The sequence below is a fragment of the Aotus nancymaae genome, unplaced genomic scaffold (genome assembly GCF_030222135.1).
Source record: "Aotus nancymaae isolate 86718 unplaced genomic scaffold, 86718_ANA_hifiasm-v0.15.2.pri h1tg000041l, whole genome shotgun sequence".
NCBI classification, from domain to species: Eukaryota; Metazoa; Chordata; class Mammalia; order Primates; family Aotidae; genus Aotus; species Aotus nancymaae.
The window spans coordinates 41,677,308-41,697,356 of record NW_026988455.1 but is presented as its reverse complement, the minus strand read 5'-3'; positions in this window follow the sequence as shown (position 1 = coordinate 41,697,356).

The window sequence follows — 20,049 nt, the reverse complement described above, 5'->3', positions numbered from 1 at the left end:
AGTGTAGACGGGGAGAGATGATTTGGGAGCAATGCTGACTGATACTTTTTCAAAGGTACCAATACTCAGCGAAATTATCCCTGGATTTTTGAGAGACGATTTGTGGGAGAAAAAATTAAATAATGGAGTCAAATAAGACTTTAGCACTAGCTTTGTTTTAAGAAACAGATTGAGACCACGCTGTATTCCAACACTGACTCAGTGATTCAAAAGCTTTTGTGCAGGTCCTTGAAGGTGCTGGGTTTTGGTCTCCTTAGCTAAGCGTCTTTGCACATGGGGTTCTCGTGGCCTCCCCTCAAGCAAACACACACACACACACACAAATACATAAATACAAGGGCTGATTCCTTTCTTTCTCCAGATCCTAACCTAAATGGCACACATTCAAGGAGGAACTCTCCGATCAATATATTTAAAATCATTCCCCTGTTATTCTCTATTTCAGCATCCTATTCACTTCCTATATAGCACTTAATCAGATTCACTTGACTGTTTATAGGTTTTCGTTGTTTCTCCCTAGCTTGATAGTAAGCTGTATGCACACAAGGACGATGTGTGTCTTATTCACCACTGTATGCCCAGCACCTGGAAAGTGTCTGGTATACAAGACATTCTTAATAAATATTTGCTGAAATGGCCAGTGAATATCCCGGAGGAGGGGACCCTCTCACAGTTAAGTCAGGACCACAAAAGCAAAAGTTGGGGGGTGTGCCAGTGTGACGAGGACTGATCCTGTGTTTTTCAAGGTTAGCCTCCATCATGGAAGAAGCTGAGAAAGCAACAGCAATTTAGGACATACAGGATAAAGAAATGGCAAACTTTAGCAGTGGGACAGTGATAGCAGTTGAATGACCATTCAAAACAGTTCATAAGCACCTTGACACCCCTACCGGATCAGGTTAAAGCTTGGGTCACCTTATCTCCCAATCACTCTCCCCCATCTGCTACCATCTATTTTATTCATTTCTGGAAGAAGGCTCCTTGGGAAGGCATTTTGTTCACTGCTGTCTCCCCAGGTATAGTATCTAGTACATGGAATCCTCTCAATACATTTGAATTAATTCTGCTGGTGGGAATTTAGAGCCAAGTCTGTCTTTTTGTTCTTTTCATTGCTATCTACAGCATTTAAACTACACTCCCCCTAAACTGAGGAGGTATGCTTTTCATATTTTAGAATTTGCAGGATTCCTAAAGCCATTGTATTAATTTCTTATTAAACTCATAAAATTTACAGGAGAAAACCACATTCAAGTGTCCATGAACATCCTCAGCAATGGCAAGCTACTGTAGGTATGAAAACTAAGTAAACAAAGGCTCACTCACCCCAAGCAGTTGAAAGGGTAGTGCTGTTTTTAAAAACGAGAGACAGCGCTACAAAGTCTATGCCTATTTATGTTTGAAACTGCAAGTAAAATTGTTATTTTGTAGAAATCTGTTGCTGGAAACATCTGTCAGCACCATCTGTATAGGAATTTAAAGTCAAAATTAACAGCATGCTCTTTCTTGTTTTGTTTGAGGCTCACCAGCATGAGAACTAAAACCACAGGAGAGATGTTCTTCAGGAATATTACTGCCCCTGCCCACCCTCCTTCCCCAATGTGAAATAACTTATTTACTAACTGAAATATCATCAGGCTCTACAAGTGGCTGATGTAACCGGATACCTTTAGGCCAACCAGACCAGCTTTGCCGGCTGCCTTGAACTTGTAAGAAAGTCTGTCCTCACCCCTCAGGACACTGCTGGATGGCAGCTCTCCGACCCACCGACCATTCTTTCTCAGTCTCACTTTCAGCCCTTCTTTCCTCCTTCTAGTGCGTCCGAAGGCTCCATATTATGAGCCCTCCTCTTATCTGTAATTCCTTTCTGGGACTCTCCTTGAATTGTGGTAAAGTACACAACGCATAAAATTTACCATCTTAACCATATTTAATTGTACGGTTTATATCTGTTAAACAATTCCCCGTTCTCCCCTCCTCCAAGCCCTTGGAAACCACCATTTTACTTTCCACTTCTATGACTTTATTATTGATACTTTATATAGGTGGAAGCATGCGGTATTTGTGTTTCTGTCATTGGCTTGCTCTACTTAGCATGATGTCTTTAAAAATGCTCCATGTTGTCTCCTGTGTCAGCATTTCCTTGCTTTTTAAAGCTAAATCACATCCCATTGTATTTATATACCATGTTTTGTTTATCCATTCATCTGCTGGTGACACTTGGATATCGCAGATAATGCTGTTCTGAACACTGTGTGCAAATATTTCTTCAGGACTCTGCTTTGGATTCTTTTGGATCTATACCCAGCTCTGTTCTTACAGTTTTAACTACCACCACTCTTCAGGAGTTTCAGATTCCAAGCCAAGTGCGCTATCGAATATACCACCATCTACGTGACTTCAGATACTGTCTTCTGAGAGTTTGTTTCGTAATTGTGTCTATTCGTAATTGTTCCTCCTTTTTGAATGCACTAATCTGCCACACGTCCCAACACCAGTGGGTTTCCTCGGGGCATTCTGAGTAGTAGGCAACATACTGGGGACGCAGACTACCTAACATGAGCCCTGGTTCTGCCACTTGTTAGCTAAACGGCCTGGGAAATTTACTTACCCTTCGCAGTCCTTGGCGTTCTCACCTGTAGTACCAGTTTCAACGGGTTTTTCATGATAAAGGAAATAATATATGGGAGGTACATGCACTAGCATGATACGTAGAGCAGTGCCTGAAACGTCATAAAAGCAAACCTAAAAGCTAGCTATCATTATTCTGGATTTTAAATTAATGTATACTTGCAACCATAAAATTAACTTCCATTTCTATTTAAAAGACATCTAGTGATTCAGGATAATCATCCAGAGTTTTTAATCCTTCAGGTAGTTTGTCTCAACGTTGGGAGAGATCAAGAAGCTCAATGTAAGTTTTTCTTTAAAATCAGTCATTCTTATACATGGAGCAAACATGGGGAACACAACCCTTGCCTTGTCTGATGGCCGAGGAGACTCGATCAGATGGCCTTACAGTTGTCTTTCAGCTTGCCTCTCAGAATCTGAGCCTAATAAACCCTGTGCTGTTATGTTAGCTTGTTATTCCTTTGAGTGGTGAGGTCACACATTTCTGATAAAAATCAAAACACACTTTTAATTATGTGACTCATCTATTTATATAGGTAAACCATAAATTAGTAGAATTGACCATGCTGATCATTAAAATACTTTCTCCTGGTTAGTGGGGGCGATGTTACTAATGTTTACTAACTTTGCACTTTTCCGTAACTCAACTAAGATTTTATAAGCTAAAGACTAAGGTATTCTACACTACTTAGTATATACAGTTCTGAACTCAGCTGGGAAATAAAAGGCTATTCACTCTGCAAAATGCTGTAAAAGCTAGATGAACTATTCCTAAGAAGTAATTGTGAATTAAGTCTGAATTTTGTATTGCACTTTCAAAGCATATTAAATTTTTGTTCAAAATAACTTGTATAGACTAAAAAGCTGAAATTCTCAAACCATTTAAAAATACATTCTCCATAATATCAATTTTAGTTAAAATCAGCAAACAAAGAACAGGTAAATCCAGAGGCAGATTTACCATGAAATTCATGGAAGTTGGGAGATGGGGAAGAACCCTAGTAATGTGTTTACATATTTGCATGTTTTTGTAACACTTACGTAAGATATTTTACATTTTCTTCTAAAAGCACCCATCCCATCTAAAACTATATAAGCTTCAGGCCCCACTGAACCCAAACTCCTGCACTCCTGCCTGGGTATGCATCATGTATCTGAGGATTAGAAATAATTCAATCCTTCCAACCGCGTTTCAAATTACCTGCATTCTGACTATCAGCCACTAGAGGGCCCCAGCTGCGTTTTGTAAAGAGAGAGTCTTTGCCTCTTATTCTTCCTATTCTTTTTTTTGTACCCAAACAAGCAAGGAAACACTGAGCAAACAGTATAGTCCTCAGAGTTGAAAAGCTGCCTATTAGCTCTAACTGTTGCCATCGAGAGACTGACGTAGCAGAAAGGTCTTACTCTGTTTCCGAGGCTGCCAATCCTTTCACTTGGCAAACTACAGAGAAACAAGGCCCAGCACGCCCCAGTTTAACAAAGTTGAATAAAAGGCCATTTCATCTCAGAATTACTTAGTCCAAATCAAATAATGCCTAAGCTGTTTGGTCCAAGCCAGCTCAAGTGCTCAGACATCATACAAGGCTTTCTTTACTGAGAACAAGCACCACCACCACCAGTCTCTGCACACACTTAGCTTGCTCCTGCTGATTTCGCCCGCCTAACTTCCCAGCTGGAGTAGGTACCAAATCTCAAAATCAAGCTTCACTGAGGACTATCACCTAGACGCCCCGTGACAATCACTCAGCGGGTGCAAATTAGCCAATTATGCTATGTAATTTCCAGAGAGTGTCTTATCCATCTTACATAAGCAGAAGATTGATAATGTCACAGCACAAAATTGTTCATATTTGCCTATAACTTTCTTTCAAATTCTTATTTCCCATTTTTATTTCATCTAATGCAAAAAAAATGTGACTTTCAGGGAAAAGAAAGTGATTCATTTCTGAAAACTTATAAGCTGTAAAATCAAGGGCTCCACATCTGTTTGAGGAAGTTTGACAATTTTCTCTGAGATCTTGAGAATTCCTTTCCATAAGAAGGTAGGGAGGTGTGGGTGGGAATCACTGCAAGTTTGTGAGGTGTCATCAGACCAGGGTTAGTAGTTTGTAGTTTCCCAATCAACTTGTTGATAAGTCATGATTAACAGTTCAGGAAACTCATGTTAGACAATAGTAATTCAAATTAAGCTAAACCAGGGGAGGGCATGTAATTTATTTGGATTTGCAATCTGTTTGTTGCAAGGAGCCAGAATCTTGCTGTGATTTGCCCTTCATGTGCAAAGCTCATTTTGCAAAATCCATCTTCCATAGAGAAAGAAAATCTCAACCCAGAGAATCTAGCCCATTAATACATTAATTCTTTAATACATCACTAACCAAACTAGCTTCGTTGGTCATTTGTGACCAAAGGAGTTACAATGAGTGTAGAAGATTGCAATAGGGAAAGAGATATTCACTGGAATCAGGAAATAACAAGTTTACTATTTCTAAACTTAGGAAATTAGCAGTAGTAAACCCCTATTTAGGGGCGAAGAGGCAAAAGGAAATAGAAGTCAGTACAATACATTCTATTTTTTCCACCTGGAACACTGTTAATAAAAACCACGGATTAAATAATCTAGCCATTGTCTGTTGCTCAGATTTAATCTTGTACTGCTCTATCCCTTGTCTGTTGTGTTCTAGTTACACTGGTCTTCTTCCTGTTTTTCAAAATGCCAGCCCCTTCCGCCTGCCTGGATTGTTTTCTCACATCTTCAGATGCCTCACATTGTTTAATTCGAACCTGAAATGTCACCTCTCACAGAAGCATTCCCTGACCACTATTTACAAACCCTGTTCATTTATTTGTTCATTTTCCTGTCTCCCTCTAAGCCAATGTAAATTCCATGAGAGCAGAATCTTGTATATCTTGTTCACTGATGAATACCCCAGAGCCTAGAAACTTTTCTTTATAAGCATCTTTTGCTAGGTGCTCAACAAATGCTTATTGAATGATAAATGAATAAACAAAAAGTAAGATTATTCTCTACACTTTAATTATATATATATATACATATATATATATATATATGATACATTAAGATAGTATCAAGATACCCATCCTCTGGCGATCTACCATTTAATTTGAGAAATACATTGTATAGGAGAAATAATACCTATATGTATTGTAGAAATGCAGAAGAGGCAGAAACAGTTCACGGGAGAAGCAATGACTTGCCTTCCCTTCTGAAGTCTCAGGAATTTCAGAATATACACCAATGAGCTTTCATGGCTGTATGTAAGATTTTTGCACTGGCACTCACCATGAGGCTGTCCCACAAATTCCATCCTATTTGGGGTAATTTATCTGTGCTCATGGTAACAGATAAGGTGTTACATAAATGCTGAGCAACTTCAGAAAAGTGGAAATATGAGAAGCGTAGGCTCTCCGTTTGGAGGGTAGAGAGGAAGGTCTTCAAAATTCAACTGCTGGACTTCAATGTACAAAAAAGACTACAACTCCAGAATTATGGAAAGTGTCATTTACTCAGAAAAATGCAGCCTGAACTATTAATACTTTATACTAGCCATGTACTGTCAATCAATTGAATAAGAGCTTTTGTTCCTCACAGTAGCAACATGAGACCTATACATGTGTTATTTCCATTAACCCATTTAATAAATGAGGAAATGGTAATTAGAAAGGCTAAACAATGCACCCAATGTCACACATGCAGTAATAGCTGGAATGTGGATTTTGGAAGCAGCTACTCTACAACTGAGGTAACGATTCTGGTAAACCCTAGGTCACTTTGCTCAGATATTTACAGGTATTACCAAATACGGGTACCAATCAGCCTGAACTTAAACTTCTAGAGGACAGCAGACCTGTGTTAACTATCCCTCTTCAATTTAGAAATGGACTCGATCACAGAAAATATTAAATATCTTTTAAATGTTAAATAATCTTTGTTGGCTGAAAATTTTATAGAATTTGCTCTATGAAAGTCAAGGTTCTCCCCATTATTCTTTGTTCTAAACCCCTGATATTAAATTTATGATATTAATATATTTTTATCTTATAATATTTAATATAATTTTAATTATAATACTAAAACAAAAGGTATCTTGGGAAACAGAAGGAGAAGGCATGTTAGCATAAGAACAATTTTTAACCTCATAATATTGTCTATGATAGATGCTATTTTCTGTATGTAAAGCTAAAACTGTCCAATTAACAAAATTGAAATTTACTGATATTTACACATAGCATTATTTTTCATGTTTATATATACATACATATATGTACATAGGTATACATACAGACAAAGAGACAAAGCTCATCTGAGTATGACAGAAAGTTCTCTATTGAAAAATTTATATGTTTGGCTTCTAGTAGTATAGCAGACTAGTTTTACACATGCACACACAAACACACACACAACTCAGTAACAAGGAAGAACTAAAAATGATGAACTTTTTAAAAAGCACTTTCACACAGGGCTGAGTTGTTGGGGAAATGAAGAGAATTCCTTGGAGGCCAGCAGTGACAAAGGATGAACAGAGAGAGGTGCCCAGACCTGAAGCCAGTGTTTACTCTGGGGACTTCAGCCAATCCAGAGTTGACTCAGAGCCTAGATTTTTATAGAAAATCTAATGAAAAATATTCAGGGCCCAACAGACAAGCAGTCAGACAGAGACCTGCAGATACGAAGCTGGAAGATCCCAGTGGTTGAGCTAGAAAAATAAAACCTCCTGCAGAGGGAGACAGTGGGCATGTATATCTCCTTGGTTTTGACTCTAAGTGGAAATGGGGGAAAAATTCCCAAGACTTTCGAACCCTAAGTCCAGTGTGCTTTTGGAGAACACAGTTTACACAGCATGACTGGCTCAACAGTCCTTCATATTCACATTTATTTTAAAGATGTACTGGACATGTAGCACCTCTAATGCCATGCACAAAGCAAACTCAAATCTTCTCTGGGAGAACTACACACTCTACAACTTAAAAAAGCATCACAAAATACATAAGGAAACAGTGAGAGAGAGAGAGAGACAGCAGAAAATGTGAACTGCAGGATTCGTCCTGCAAACCCCATAAATAGTATCTATAAATGCGCTTAAAGAAATTACTGAGAGTAAGACAAAGGAAAACGAAACCATCAAAAATTGACCACAAAGTCTTAAAAGGGGAAGCAATAAAACTTTTAGAGATAAAGCCTATAATAGAAATCAGACCTCCGTAAATGCGTTTAACAGATGAGGCACATCCGAGGACCAGTTTGCGCACTTAAAGATAGATCAGAGGAAATTATTCCAAATGTAGCACTGAGAAGCAGGGAGAGGCAAAATATAAAACAGAAGCTCAAGCTCTAGTTTTCAATAGGACAGTAGGGTTAACAATAGTTTATTGTATGCTTCAAAATAGCTAGATAAGGTCAAGCATTGTGGCTCACACCTGTAATCCCAACGCTTTGGGAGGCCAAGGTGGGCGTATCACTTGAGGTCAGCCTGGCCAACATGGTGAAATGCCACCTCTACTAAAAATGCAAAAATTGGCCCAGCCTAGTGGCTCATGATTGTAATCCCAGTTACTCGGGAGGCTGAGGCAGGACAATTGCTTGAACTCAGGAGGCAGAGACTGCAGTGAGCTAAGATGGCACCACTGCACTCTAGCCTGGGTGACAGAGCAAGACTCTGTCTCAAATTTAAAAACGAAAAAAAAGCTAGATAAGAACTAGCTAAGAAAAATTGAAATATTCCCAAAACAAAGAAAAGATAAATATTTGATGTGATAGATATCTCATTTGCCCTGATTTGATCATGTGTTGTATTCTTTTATCAAAATAATGCATGTGCCCCCAAAATATGCCCAACTGTGATATGTCAATTTAAAAAATACAGAAAAAGGAGAGAAGCTCAGAGTCTGGAGAACAGAATGACAAAGTGCAACAGGTATCTACTCAAAGTTTACAAAAGAGAAGATGTGACAGGACACAGGTGATACTGGAAAAGGTAACGTGATGTACTATTTTTCAGAACTGATAAGACACTGTGTTTTACATTTAAGCAGTGCAAGATATCCCACGAATAAATAGGAAACTCACAAATAAATAGCAATGCAACTCAGAATGACAAAAACAAAGGAAAGATACTGAAATCAGCAAAAAAGTAACCTCCTAATGAAAAATTATATTGAATGATGATTTCTGTCTGCAATAGCTGAAGCCAGTATTTGAATTAGTATTTTTTAAACACTGAAAAAGAAATAGTTCCAAGAATTGAATGTTCAATAGAATGAGGGTAGAACAAATATATTTTCAGATCGACAGAAACAGAGTTTAGAAATAGGAGACTCTAAAGAGTTCTCTAAAAAATATAAGTTAGAAAAAAATGCCTCAAAAGGAATCTATAAAATTCAAGAAATGATGAACAAGAGAAATGTGTAGACACATGATCAAAATAATGTAGGATAATAAAACATGCCTCATTTACAGAGATAGAAGAATCAAGATATTGCTAAAATACAAGAAAATTATACAAGTCAGGAAGAAAGTAATTCACATCAAATAATTCTAAAACCCTTACATTGTTTGGGAGGACGTAAATTATGTATTAGGCTTTGTTAAATATGCTTATTAAACTATAGGATCTAAAAGTATACCATAAATGTATAAAATCTAAACTAATGGAGGAGAAGAATGGAAAGAAAAAAATTGAAAAAGGCAAGGAAAAGGAAAAAGCAGCACAAACAATATGTTAGAAATGAAGACAGATATATGAGCAAAAATAAATGTAAATGGACCAAACTACTAAACTCTCCAAGAACACAGATGATCATGTTTGATTCAAAAAAGATAAAATCAAAATATATGCTGTTAAAAAGACACAAACATTTAAAAGATAAAAGATTGTTGAATAAAACTCATGTGACGCTATTATTTGGGATTGAGCTCCTGTGCCAGGCCTCAGCAGACCAAACCAAAATGGAGACAATCTTGTCAAGTGCCACATATCAAACTGAAATCTTAAAATACAGAAAAATCTCTAAACATATCAGTTTTTCCAAAATTGGGAGATTCACAACCAACCAGAAGAGGCCCAGTATACCTGAGCCAGCATAACAAGGAAGTAAAGTCTGCTTTAATCCTTGCAAGGAAAGTAACCTGATGTTAACCAATCCCCTTTCTAGTACTGTACTTTATTAGCTCTGGCTCAAAAGCAACTGTTTTGCCCCCAATGGAGCTCTTTCTATTTTGTAAATTAGAAGTTGCTGATTCATGAATTGCTAATAAAAGCCAATTAGATCTTTAATTTATCAAAAGTGTATCCTTTGACAATAGTAAAAGATGTATTAGTCAAATAATAACTGAATCAAGCTGAAGTAATAGATCACTACTCATCAAAATAGACCCTAAGGCAAAAACCTTAGCAGAAGTAAAAGAAAGTCATTACCTGTTGATAAGTTATTTAATTAACCAAGAATATGTCATATTTTTAAGTTTTTATGTCCCTACAAAGGAAAAATGAATACAGATACAAAAACAATTACAAATCTGCCCTCATAGTGGGAGGTTCTGATACACTGATAATTGACATTATAAAGCAATCAAAGAGAAATGGATGAAATTAGAAAAGACTTGAATAATGGAATCAGAACCTTGATCCGATGGACAAATGAATCCTGAAACCAGTAACAGAAGATTACATATTTTTCTCAAGTTCAAGTGGGACATTTAGGAAACTCACTGCAATTTAGAACATAAAGCGAGTCTCATCATGTTTTAGGTAATCAATGTCATGTACATCATATTCTCTCACTACAATACAATTAAGTTAGAAAAAAATAATGGCAGAGAAAAAGGAGAAAGACAAGAACAGCAGGCAGAAAAGGAAGAGACAGACAGTAACAACAGAAATTAAAGAAACGCACTGCTAAATAGTACATGTAAAAATAAAGCATAATGAGGCCGGGCGCAGTGGCTCAAGCCTGTAATCCCAGCACTTTGGGAGGCCGAGGCGGGTGGATCACAAGGTCAAGAGATCGAGACCATCCTGGTCAACATGGTGAAACCCCGTCTCTACTAATACAAAAAATTAGCTGGGCACGGTGGCGCGTGCCTGTAATCCCAGCTACTCAGGAGGCTGAGGCAGGAGAATTGCCTGAACCCAGGAGGCCGAGGTTGCGGTGAGCCGAGATCGCGCCATTGCACTCCAGCCTGGGTAACGAGCGAAACTCAGTCTCAATAAATAAATAAATAAATAAATAAATAAATAAATAAATAAATAAAATAAAAAATAAATAAAGCATAATGAAAAAGAAGTAATGTTGAACACCTGACGAATGATGAAAACACAGTACAAGTTGAAAAGCCCACCTGGAAGAAAGAAAGATAAATCATACACAGACACACACACACACACACACACACACACACACAGAGACACACACACACACGGCTAAAAAAGAATTGCTTTTAAAAAGCTATCAGGAGAAAATAACAATCAAAAGCTGAAATAGATGAGAAAAAAGAATAGAAAACAGAAAAGAAGATACAAGAGGGAATTAACAGAGTTAATCTGCTTTTAATGGTTAATACAATTGAGCAGTCTCTAAATAAATACTGATTTTTTAAAGAGGCAGAAATAAACTATTATAAATGAAAAGTAATAATTTGAAAGATATTATAAGCAACAAAATACAAAAATGTGGTAAAAAGAACATTCTTAGAAATGTGTGAATTATTAAAAGTGACTTAGGAAGTCAGTATTACTATCTGTCTATTAAGAAGAGATAGGAGAAATAGAGAATTAGAATAATCCTAATAATTTTTTAAAAAATAAGTTAGCGTTTAAGATTATTCAAAGAAAATATCATACTCAGAGCATTTTACCAGCGAGTTCTACAAACCTTCAAGGAATCAATAACCTTGCTATATTACTACCATTTCTACAGAACAGAAAAGGAAGAAATATTCTCCAAATCTTTTTACAAGTCTAACTTTTGATACTAACACCAGACAAGGAGACACCAGAAATGAAAAGTAACAGGCCAATCCTAATTATTTATATATCAATGAATGATTATGTATAGTCTTTCAACTAAAATAGCAAATCAAACACAGCAATGCCCAAAAAAGCAAACACATAACGACCACATTGTGTTTATCTTAAGAATGTAAAGTTGGTTGAACATGAGAATCCAGAAACGTAAGTCAACACAGTAACAATCCCAAGAAATAAAAATCTACATATTCATCTCAATATATTTGGTAAAAAGCATTCTTTAAGATTCAGCATCACTTCATAATAAAAACTTTTTAAAAGCAATAAATAAAAGACAACTTCATCTTGATAAAGGGTATCTACAAAGAAAGAGCCTTACAGCAAACATATTTTCAATAGTGAAATATTAAAATTATTGAAATTACACACAAAAAATGCCCACTATCACTTCCTTACAACATTAACTTCGATGTTTGAGTCAATGCACTAAGTCTAGATAAAAGATAACACGTAAGTCGTTTGTAAATAAAGAAATAAAACATCCATTATTCATGGACAACATTTTATGCACAGGAAACTTAAGCATTACCAAATTATTAAAACAAAATACAGACTGCTTATCAATAGAACAAATTAGAAAATGCAATTTTAAAATATATTCTTTACAAATAAAAAAGGTTGGTGGTACCTAGAAATAAATATAATATTAAGTTGTGCAAATCCTGTATATAAAAAGTTCAAAATTTTATTGAAACACCCTAAGAGAGAACTAAATAAATGGAGAGACACACTATGTTTGGAATTAAATATGCTCAATAGTGTGAAGATATCAACCTTCTCCCCCAAATTAATCTATACTTTTAATGCATTTTCAATAAAAATCCCAAGGATGTTTCAAAGAACTTGAAAGAATAAGCCTAAATATTTTCATGTAGGAGTAAAGGATTAAGAATATGTTGAAAACATTTTCCTACCAGTTACTAAGACTTTTTATAAAACAGTAACAATAATATTGTCTTAAGGATAAACAAATAGGCCAATGAAATAAGAGAGAACCCAGAAACAGACTCATGCATATGTAGAGGCTTCAAATATGGTACAGCTGGTATTGCACGCTTGCGAGGAATGGATTTCTCAATAAACTATGCAGAATAATTACAAATTCATATAAAACACCATACAAAATTGATTCCTTCTGGGAATAAATGCAAAAGTCTCTTCCAAGACTTTAATGTGAAGGGTAAGGATCATTGAGAAAATACAGAAGACTATCTTTATTATGATATCTTTATGATATCATAATAAAGAATATTGTATGTACCAATTTTTTCAAAAAGAAAACTATTGACAAATTCAATTATGTTAAAATGTGAAACTTCTGTTTATCAAGAGGAACCGTGAAATGACAATCCAAAACCAGAAAATATTTGCTGCACATGTGACAAAAATGGATCTAGAGTATGTAAAAAGAGCTCCTATAAATCAGTAAGACAAAAACAAACAATCATTTCCCAAAAGAGGAAATGGGAATGCCAAATAAACATATGACATGATGCACAAACTCTTCAGTAAGCAAGGAAATGCAAATTAAAATCTCAAGGAGACACCATTTCACACCTGCCAGGCTGGCAAAACTTAAAAAGCCTGACAATCTTCTTGACAATATTGAGGAGGATATAAAGCTCCATGAATTTTTATGTACCACTGAAGGAAAACGTAATTTGATATAACTGCTTTGGGAAACAAGTTGGTATTGCATAGTAGAATTGAATATGAGGATATTCTATGACCAAGTAGGAACCTGTAACTAATTCTAAATACAAACCCTAGAAAATCTCTTGCACGGGTGTACTAGGAGACATAAGAAAATGTCCACAAAAACATCTAAGCTCACATATTCATCAAACTCTAAGCAAAAAACTCTAAGCTCACATATTCATTAACAAGAGACAGAGCATTAAATTGTGATTTATTCACACAATCAAATTCTATATCAAAGTGAGCATGACTGATTCCAAGTATATTCATCAATATGGATGAATCTCAAACATAAAAAATAATCACAGAACAATATACATAATATGATTCCATTTATGTGAAATGGTCAAAAACAGTCAAAACTAAACTTACATTATTTAGGGACATAAAGAAAAGAAAATGATTAACATCAAATTTAGACGCAATTACCTCTGTAAGAAGAGAGTACACAGGAAGTGTCAAGGGTACTGATCATGTTCTACTTTTATAATCTGGACAGTAAAAGTAGAGGTGTTTTATGCTCTTGTTACACACACCTTTGTACATATGATATATCATAACACTTTGCAAAATATATAACTGTAAATATATAACAGCAATATACATCCCTAAATATAAACCTTGCTGACTTATTATGCAAATAACATGAATCTCAGCAAGGTAGGAAGTATTCATTCAAGGGAGATAATAATGGTATTTTCAAAGCCTGTGAATAAAAATTAAAAATTACAGAGTTACAATAGACACTGTACTGTTGTAGAATGAGAGCTCATGCCAAATGTTGAATCTTAGAAGGCCTAAAAAAATACAAGTGACTAGCTATGATAAAAAATTTGTTTTTAATGATCATAGGAGAGTAAATTAACTCCATCATGGTTTTAAATCTATTTTGGCTTCCTTTTTCTTCAACAAAAGTATTATAATTTATCTTATGAAGTATGAACATGTAACTAAATTCTCTGAAATTTAAATGCTGCCAGGCGCAGTGGCTCACACATGTAACCTCAGCACTTTGGGAGGCTGAGGCGGGAGGATGGTGTGAGCCCAGGAGTTCCAGACCAGCCAGCTCAACACAGCAAGACTGCATTTCTACAAATAAATAAGTAAATAAACAAACAAACAATCCTGGCATGGTAGCATGCACCTGTAGCCCCAGCTACTGAAGAAGCTGAGATGGGAGGATGCCTTGCGCCCAGGAGTTTGAGGCTTCAGTGAGCTATGATCATGCTGCTGCATGCCAGCTTGGGCAACAGAGTGAGATCCTGGAGGAAGAAGAAAGAAGAAAGGTGGAGACGGAGGAGGAGGAGAAGGAGGAGAAGGAGGAGAAGGAGGAGAAGGAGGAGGAGGAGAAGGAGGACGAGGAGGAGGAAGAAGAAGGAAGAATAGGAAGAGGAAGAGGAGGGAGAGGAGGAGGAAGAAGAGGAAGGAGGAGGAGGAGTTGTTAAATGCCTACTATTTTTTTTTACCATAGAAGTTTGTTAACATAGTGGCAGACCAAAGACCCTGAGATCCAGGCTCCAGCCCTGATGACTCTGCTTCTTCATTCTCTGCAGATTTTAGGACAGTTGATAGGTCTGTTTCCTAAAGCCTTAGATGTGTATAGGAAAGTGTGAAAATAGTATTAAAATATTAAGAAATACTAAGCATAGATGCTCAACAGCTTTCATGTGCTAAGCTCTGGACTCAGCTACTTTACATGTAGTTTCTCTTTTAATATTCAAAACAAACTGCAGAGATGCGTACTATTTGGCCCTTAAGAAAGACTACATTCAGCCACTAAATATACATTGAAATGAAAATAAGAGGTTATTATTCTAGATGCCTGTGAACAACATTAACAAGGTCCCTATCCCCTTGCAGCTTTATATTCTTCTAGGAAGAAGGAAAAAAAAATAAACAAGTAGACCAAAAAAAAATCCAGATAGAGTGTGATTACCTAGGGCAATGGAGGATTGCTTCTCTGAGAACATAACATTTGATCCAGACTAGAATACAAAAAATGAATCAGCCTTATAAAGATCTTGGGAAGAAATACTCCTGGTTGAATGAACATCAAATACAAAAGAGCAAGGAGAGAACAAGGTGTGTTTGTTTGGCCAGCTTGACCACAGCACCATGAATGAGGCTGAATGAGATTAAGGAGGGCAGGTAGAGACTGTGAAGGTCACAGTTAGATGCTTGAATTTTATTTTAATGCACTGGAGCCCTAGACAAATTAGCTGATGTATTTTTAAACTAGCACTCTAGTTGCTACTGATAAAAGGACTATGGGAAACTACAGACCATTAGAAGATTACTACAAGATCCAATGGAATAGATGGTGGGGGTTTGCACTGAGATGGTAGCAATAAATCTCTCAAAAGAGCTGGTTTTTAGATATATTTTGAAAGTAGAGGAGAAAGAACTTACTAATTGAGCTCTCAAGTTTTGGGCACCTACTAGTGGCTGAAGGGTAATGCCATTTATGGAGATAAGAAATACTGCAGAGAAATTTAAAGCTATTAAAATTGAACAATACATGAACAAACAAGGGATGTGAATCTTTCCCTTACTTCTCAGTATCTCCAGACGAGGAGTCATCAGCCTTCTTTAGTAACAATAATGATATTTAATAGTATAATAGTTATGGAGAACTCACTATATGCTGGGCCCTGTTCCTGATCTGAGCCCTAAGATGTAAGTGCTATTATCATACTCATTTACTTGATGATAGATGTATTAGTCCATTCTCATGCTGCTATAAACAACTGCCTGAGACTGGATAATTTAGAAAGGAAAGAGGTTTAATTGACTCACAATTCTGCAGGGCTGGGGAGGCCTCAGGAAACTTACAATCTCAGTGGAAGGGGAAGCAAATATGTCCTAATTATTCACATGGTGGCGGTAAGGAGAATAAGATCAGAGTGAAGGAGGAAGCCCCTTATAAAACCACCAGATCTCATGAGAACTCACTATCACAAGAATAGCATAGGGGAAACTGTTTCCATGTGTCAATTACCTCCCACTGGGCGCCCCCCACCACATGTAGGGATTATAGGAACCACAATTCAAGATGAGATCTGGGTAGGGACACAGCCAAACCATATCAATAGTAAATGAAGCACCAAGTTTCTTTACTTGCCCCAGGTCTTATGACTAGTAAGTGACAGAAGAGAGTTTGAATCTAAACAGTCTCAGTTCCACATTCCTTACTCTTGACCACTTGACTGCTCAATATCACAGTTTTCTTAGCATACCTGTAATGTAATTGAGCCTTGTAGACAATAAAAGGTGATTGGCACATAGCTGAGCAGACTTAAAGAGCTGATTATCAACTCTTATTGGTCTCTTAAATTATATTTTAGAAACATAGTATCAAAATGTTTACAGTGGAATTTAGAGGTACTCTAGTCTAAAATCTGTGGGAGGGTGAGCATCCCACAGTATGCCAGTAAACTGTCACCGAAAGAAAAAACGTTCCTATAGTAAACTCAGTCAAATAAATCTAAACATGATTATTTATTTACTGCAGGATATCTTAAGTCTTTAATATAATAGTGTCATTATGAATAATGAAGAGGAATATAAGATATATTCAACCGTGTTGGATCTGGACACCTTTAACGTTTGTTTTTGCTGCTTGTTTGCTTCTCATCAGGAAGCATAATCCATAGATCCAGTTGGGATAATCCAACATTTCCTTATTGTGAAGATAAATTTGTACACTGAGTTATTTGTCTAAGCTCGAGGGGCAAATATGGCCTTGGGCACAGTAAAATCTGATTCCCCAAATTATCATGGCACAAGGAAGGACATTCAAAATAATCTGGTCAATTTTTTCTTTTTTTAAGTACATGAGGATATAAAGATATATGGTTTTACGTTTGTTCAGCAGCAATATATAATCAATATGGTACTTCACTAATCCCCTTAACTATATCATATACATTAAAAAAAAATCTGTTTCTCATAATAATAGGAATTTGGAGTCCAAACTGATGCCCCATCACTGCTTGGCTAGGGCCCAAGAGCAAACTGCAGGTAGCAACACAGGAAACACCTTCTAATGTCACCTCCACGATCACTCTAAATCTCTCTCTAGCTCCAAACAGCCCTCCTTCAGAGTACTTGCGTCACTAGGCAAATGTGCTTTCACCTGCAGAATAAATCTCGGTATTTTTATGAAACCCACTTTTGTAAGGAAAAAGACCACACCAAATTAAAAACTAATATGGGAATAAGAACCAGCTTAACTTAGAGCTGACATTGTCCTACTTTTCTAGATAAGAGAAATAACTCTGTATTTTATTCCTCTCATTTCCACAAACGTAATACCAGATAAATCTTTGTCTAAAAGTAAAGGATAAAAAAAACACTGCCGAATTTTTAATGTTGAACCAAGAAAACAGTTTTCTTCTACTCAGGACCAGAACTTTCTAGTGCAGATCTTCTGAATGATGAAAACCAATGATTGTGCTTGCAGAGTACAGGCTGATAAGATAGACGCCAAGAGTCTGACTGCATTCTCTTTGCCACTGACTAGCTGAAATACCTTAAGAAAACCAAAGCACAGACTAGTAAGGCTCTCCAACTCTAACTCTGAATGTGTTTTGATTGAGATAAACAAAAGTCATGTGTTTATTTTAATCACCCAAAATTGACCTAACACTTAACTCTGCACCCAGTGCTGTGGTGAAGCTAGTGTGTGTTAATCTCTTAACTCTAACAACTCTCCTACTACATCTGTATTAATGTTCTCCCAATCTTACAAATGAGGAAATTGAAACTGAAAAGAGAAAAATTAGGAAGTTAAGGGGAAGAAGGAGAATAAAAGAGAAAAAGAATGAAGGACGGGAGGAAGGAAGGCAGAAAAGGAAAGGTAGGATGAGGGGGAGGGAGGGAAGGAAGGAGGGAAGAAAACTGTTAAGTAACAGAAACTATTCTAATCTGTTAACTATGTCTTTGTTCAATGGTTAGTTATATTGTGAAATGTCCCTCTCAGTTCTCAGAAAAATCAAATAACTTTCCATCTAAAAGTTGTTGGGTTGGCGAGAAAACTTTGTGTCTTATTTTCTGTTGGCTAAGACTGTATACGTTCCCTTAAAATGGCCCTGTGCACATTTATAAAGAAACTGAAAAGAAAATTTGTGGAAAAAAATGATGATTAAGGATCAAACTCTAGATAAGAGGGCAAAAATTAACTACACTTAAATAGATACATTATAACGTAAGGGAAAGAGAAAAGGGGATGAAAATCCACAAGAGGGCATATTTATATAGGACATGACATTTGGGTGGGGACACAGCCAAACCACATCAATAGAAAATGAAACACCAAGTTTCTTCACTTGCCCCAGGTCTCGTGGCTAGTAAGTGGCAGAGCAGAGTTTGAATCCAAGCAGTCTTGGCTCCACATTCCTTACTCTTGACCACTTGACTGCCCAATTTTACAGTTTCCTTAGCATGCCTGTAATGTAATTGAGCCTTGTAGACAATAAAAGGTGAACGGCGCATAGCTGAGCAGACTTAAAGAGTTCTATAGGAGACACTCAGCAGTGGAGGTCTTCCTAGGAAAGTCTAGTAAACTTAGCTACGAGCTGTCTCATCGGCTGCCAGATAGCATAACCCAGACATAATGAGTAAATAGAATTTCAAACTGAAAATTATCTCTGTGTTTGGAGCTATAAAGAACCAAGATGTCACTGATGCTACTCCTTATTTCATGGTCCTTAAAGATAAAAGGATGTCTATAATGGTGAAATACTATTAATCATGAGATAACCAAAGAAACAGTAACTTTATAAACCTTAGAAACATTAACTTCATTAAAATTTAAATATATTCTCACTGGTGGTCAAGACACACTTTCAAAATGCATGAAGCTGCGAGCTGGTTTTAATGGTGCTATCATGGAAGCCCAGAACAGGGATGCCTGCCGATTAATGGGCTAATAAATTATTTAACTGGATTCTTCCTTCCATTCAGTTGTAAAATAAATGCATTTTTTAGCTCATGTAAGGTATGTTAGTGCCTTCCTAAGAATTCTATTTTGTCAAAATGTAGACTGAGGAAGTAGATAGAAGACACACACCACAACTTTAGACATTAAACCTTTTTTTTTAGTTCCGTACTGTTAAATGAAAACAAGGTCCTGAATGGTGAATACAGCAAGCTTTCGTTGTATATGTTTGTGTTTAAAGATAACACTGGTTTACAAGATTAACGATAATCTAAGTCAGGAATTTCCTCACACTTCTCAAATTACAATCTTGAGTCAATTAAAGGTCAGTCTTTATAAAAGTTTGCTAATAAAAGCCTTGCCCCTTTTTTTCCTACAATTGTATAAGCAATCCCTAGATGATCTATTTCAAATGTCATTTTAAACTTTGAAATGGAAAAGAATCTCTAAAGCCAATAATTGCATACATAAGATATTTGGGATTCAGCATTTAGGGGAATACCTACTACCACTAATTCATGTTCTCAGGACCAAATTGGAACCTCAATTACATGCCTTAAGTAGCACCTTGAAATTTGATTCAATGTGATTTATACATATTCAATAGCTAAGATGTGCTAGATTCCACGCTATTAAACCAAGGCTTTGTTTCATCACGCTTTCATTTCATCACCATCAAATGACTCTGTATAGGGCACTTCCTATATACATGCCACTTGAAACCATGAGAAGAAACGT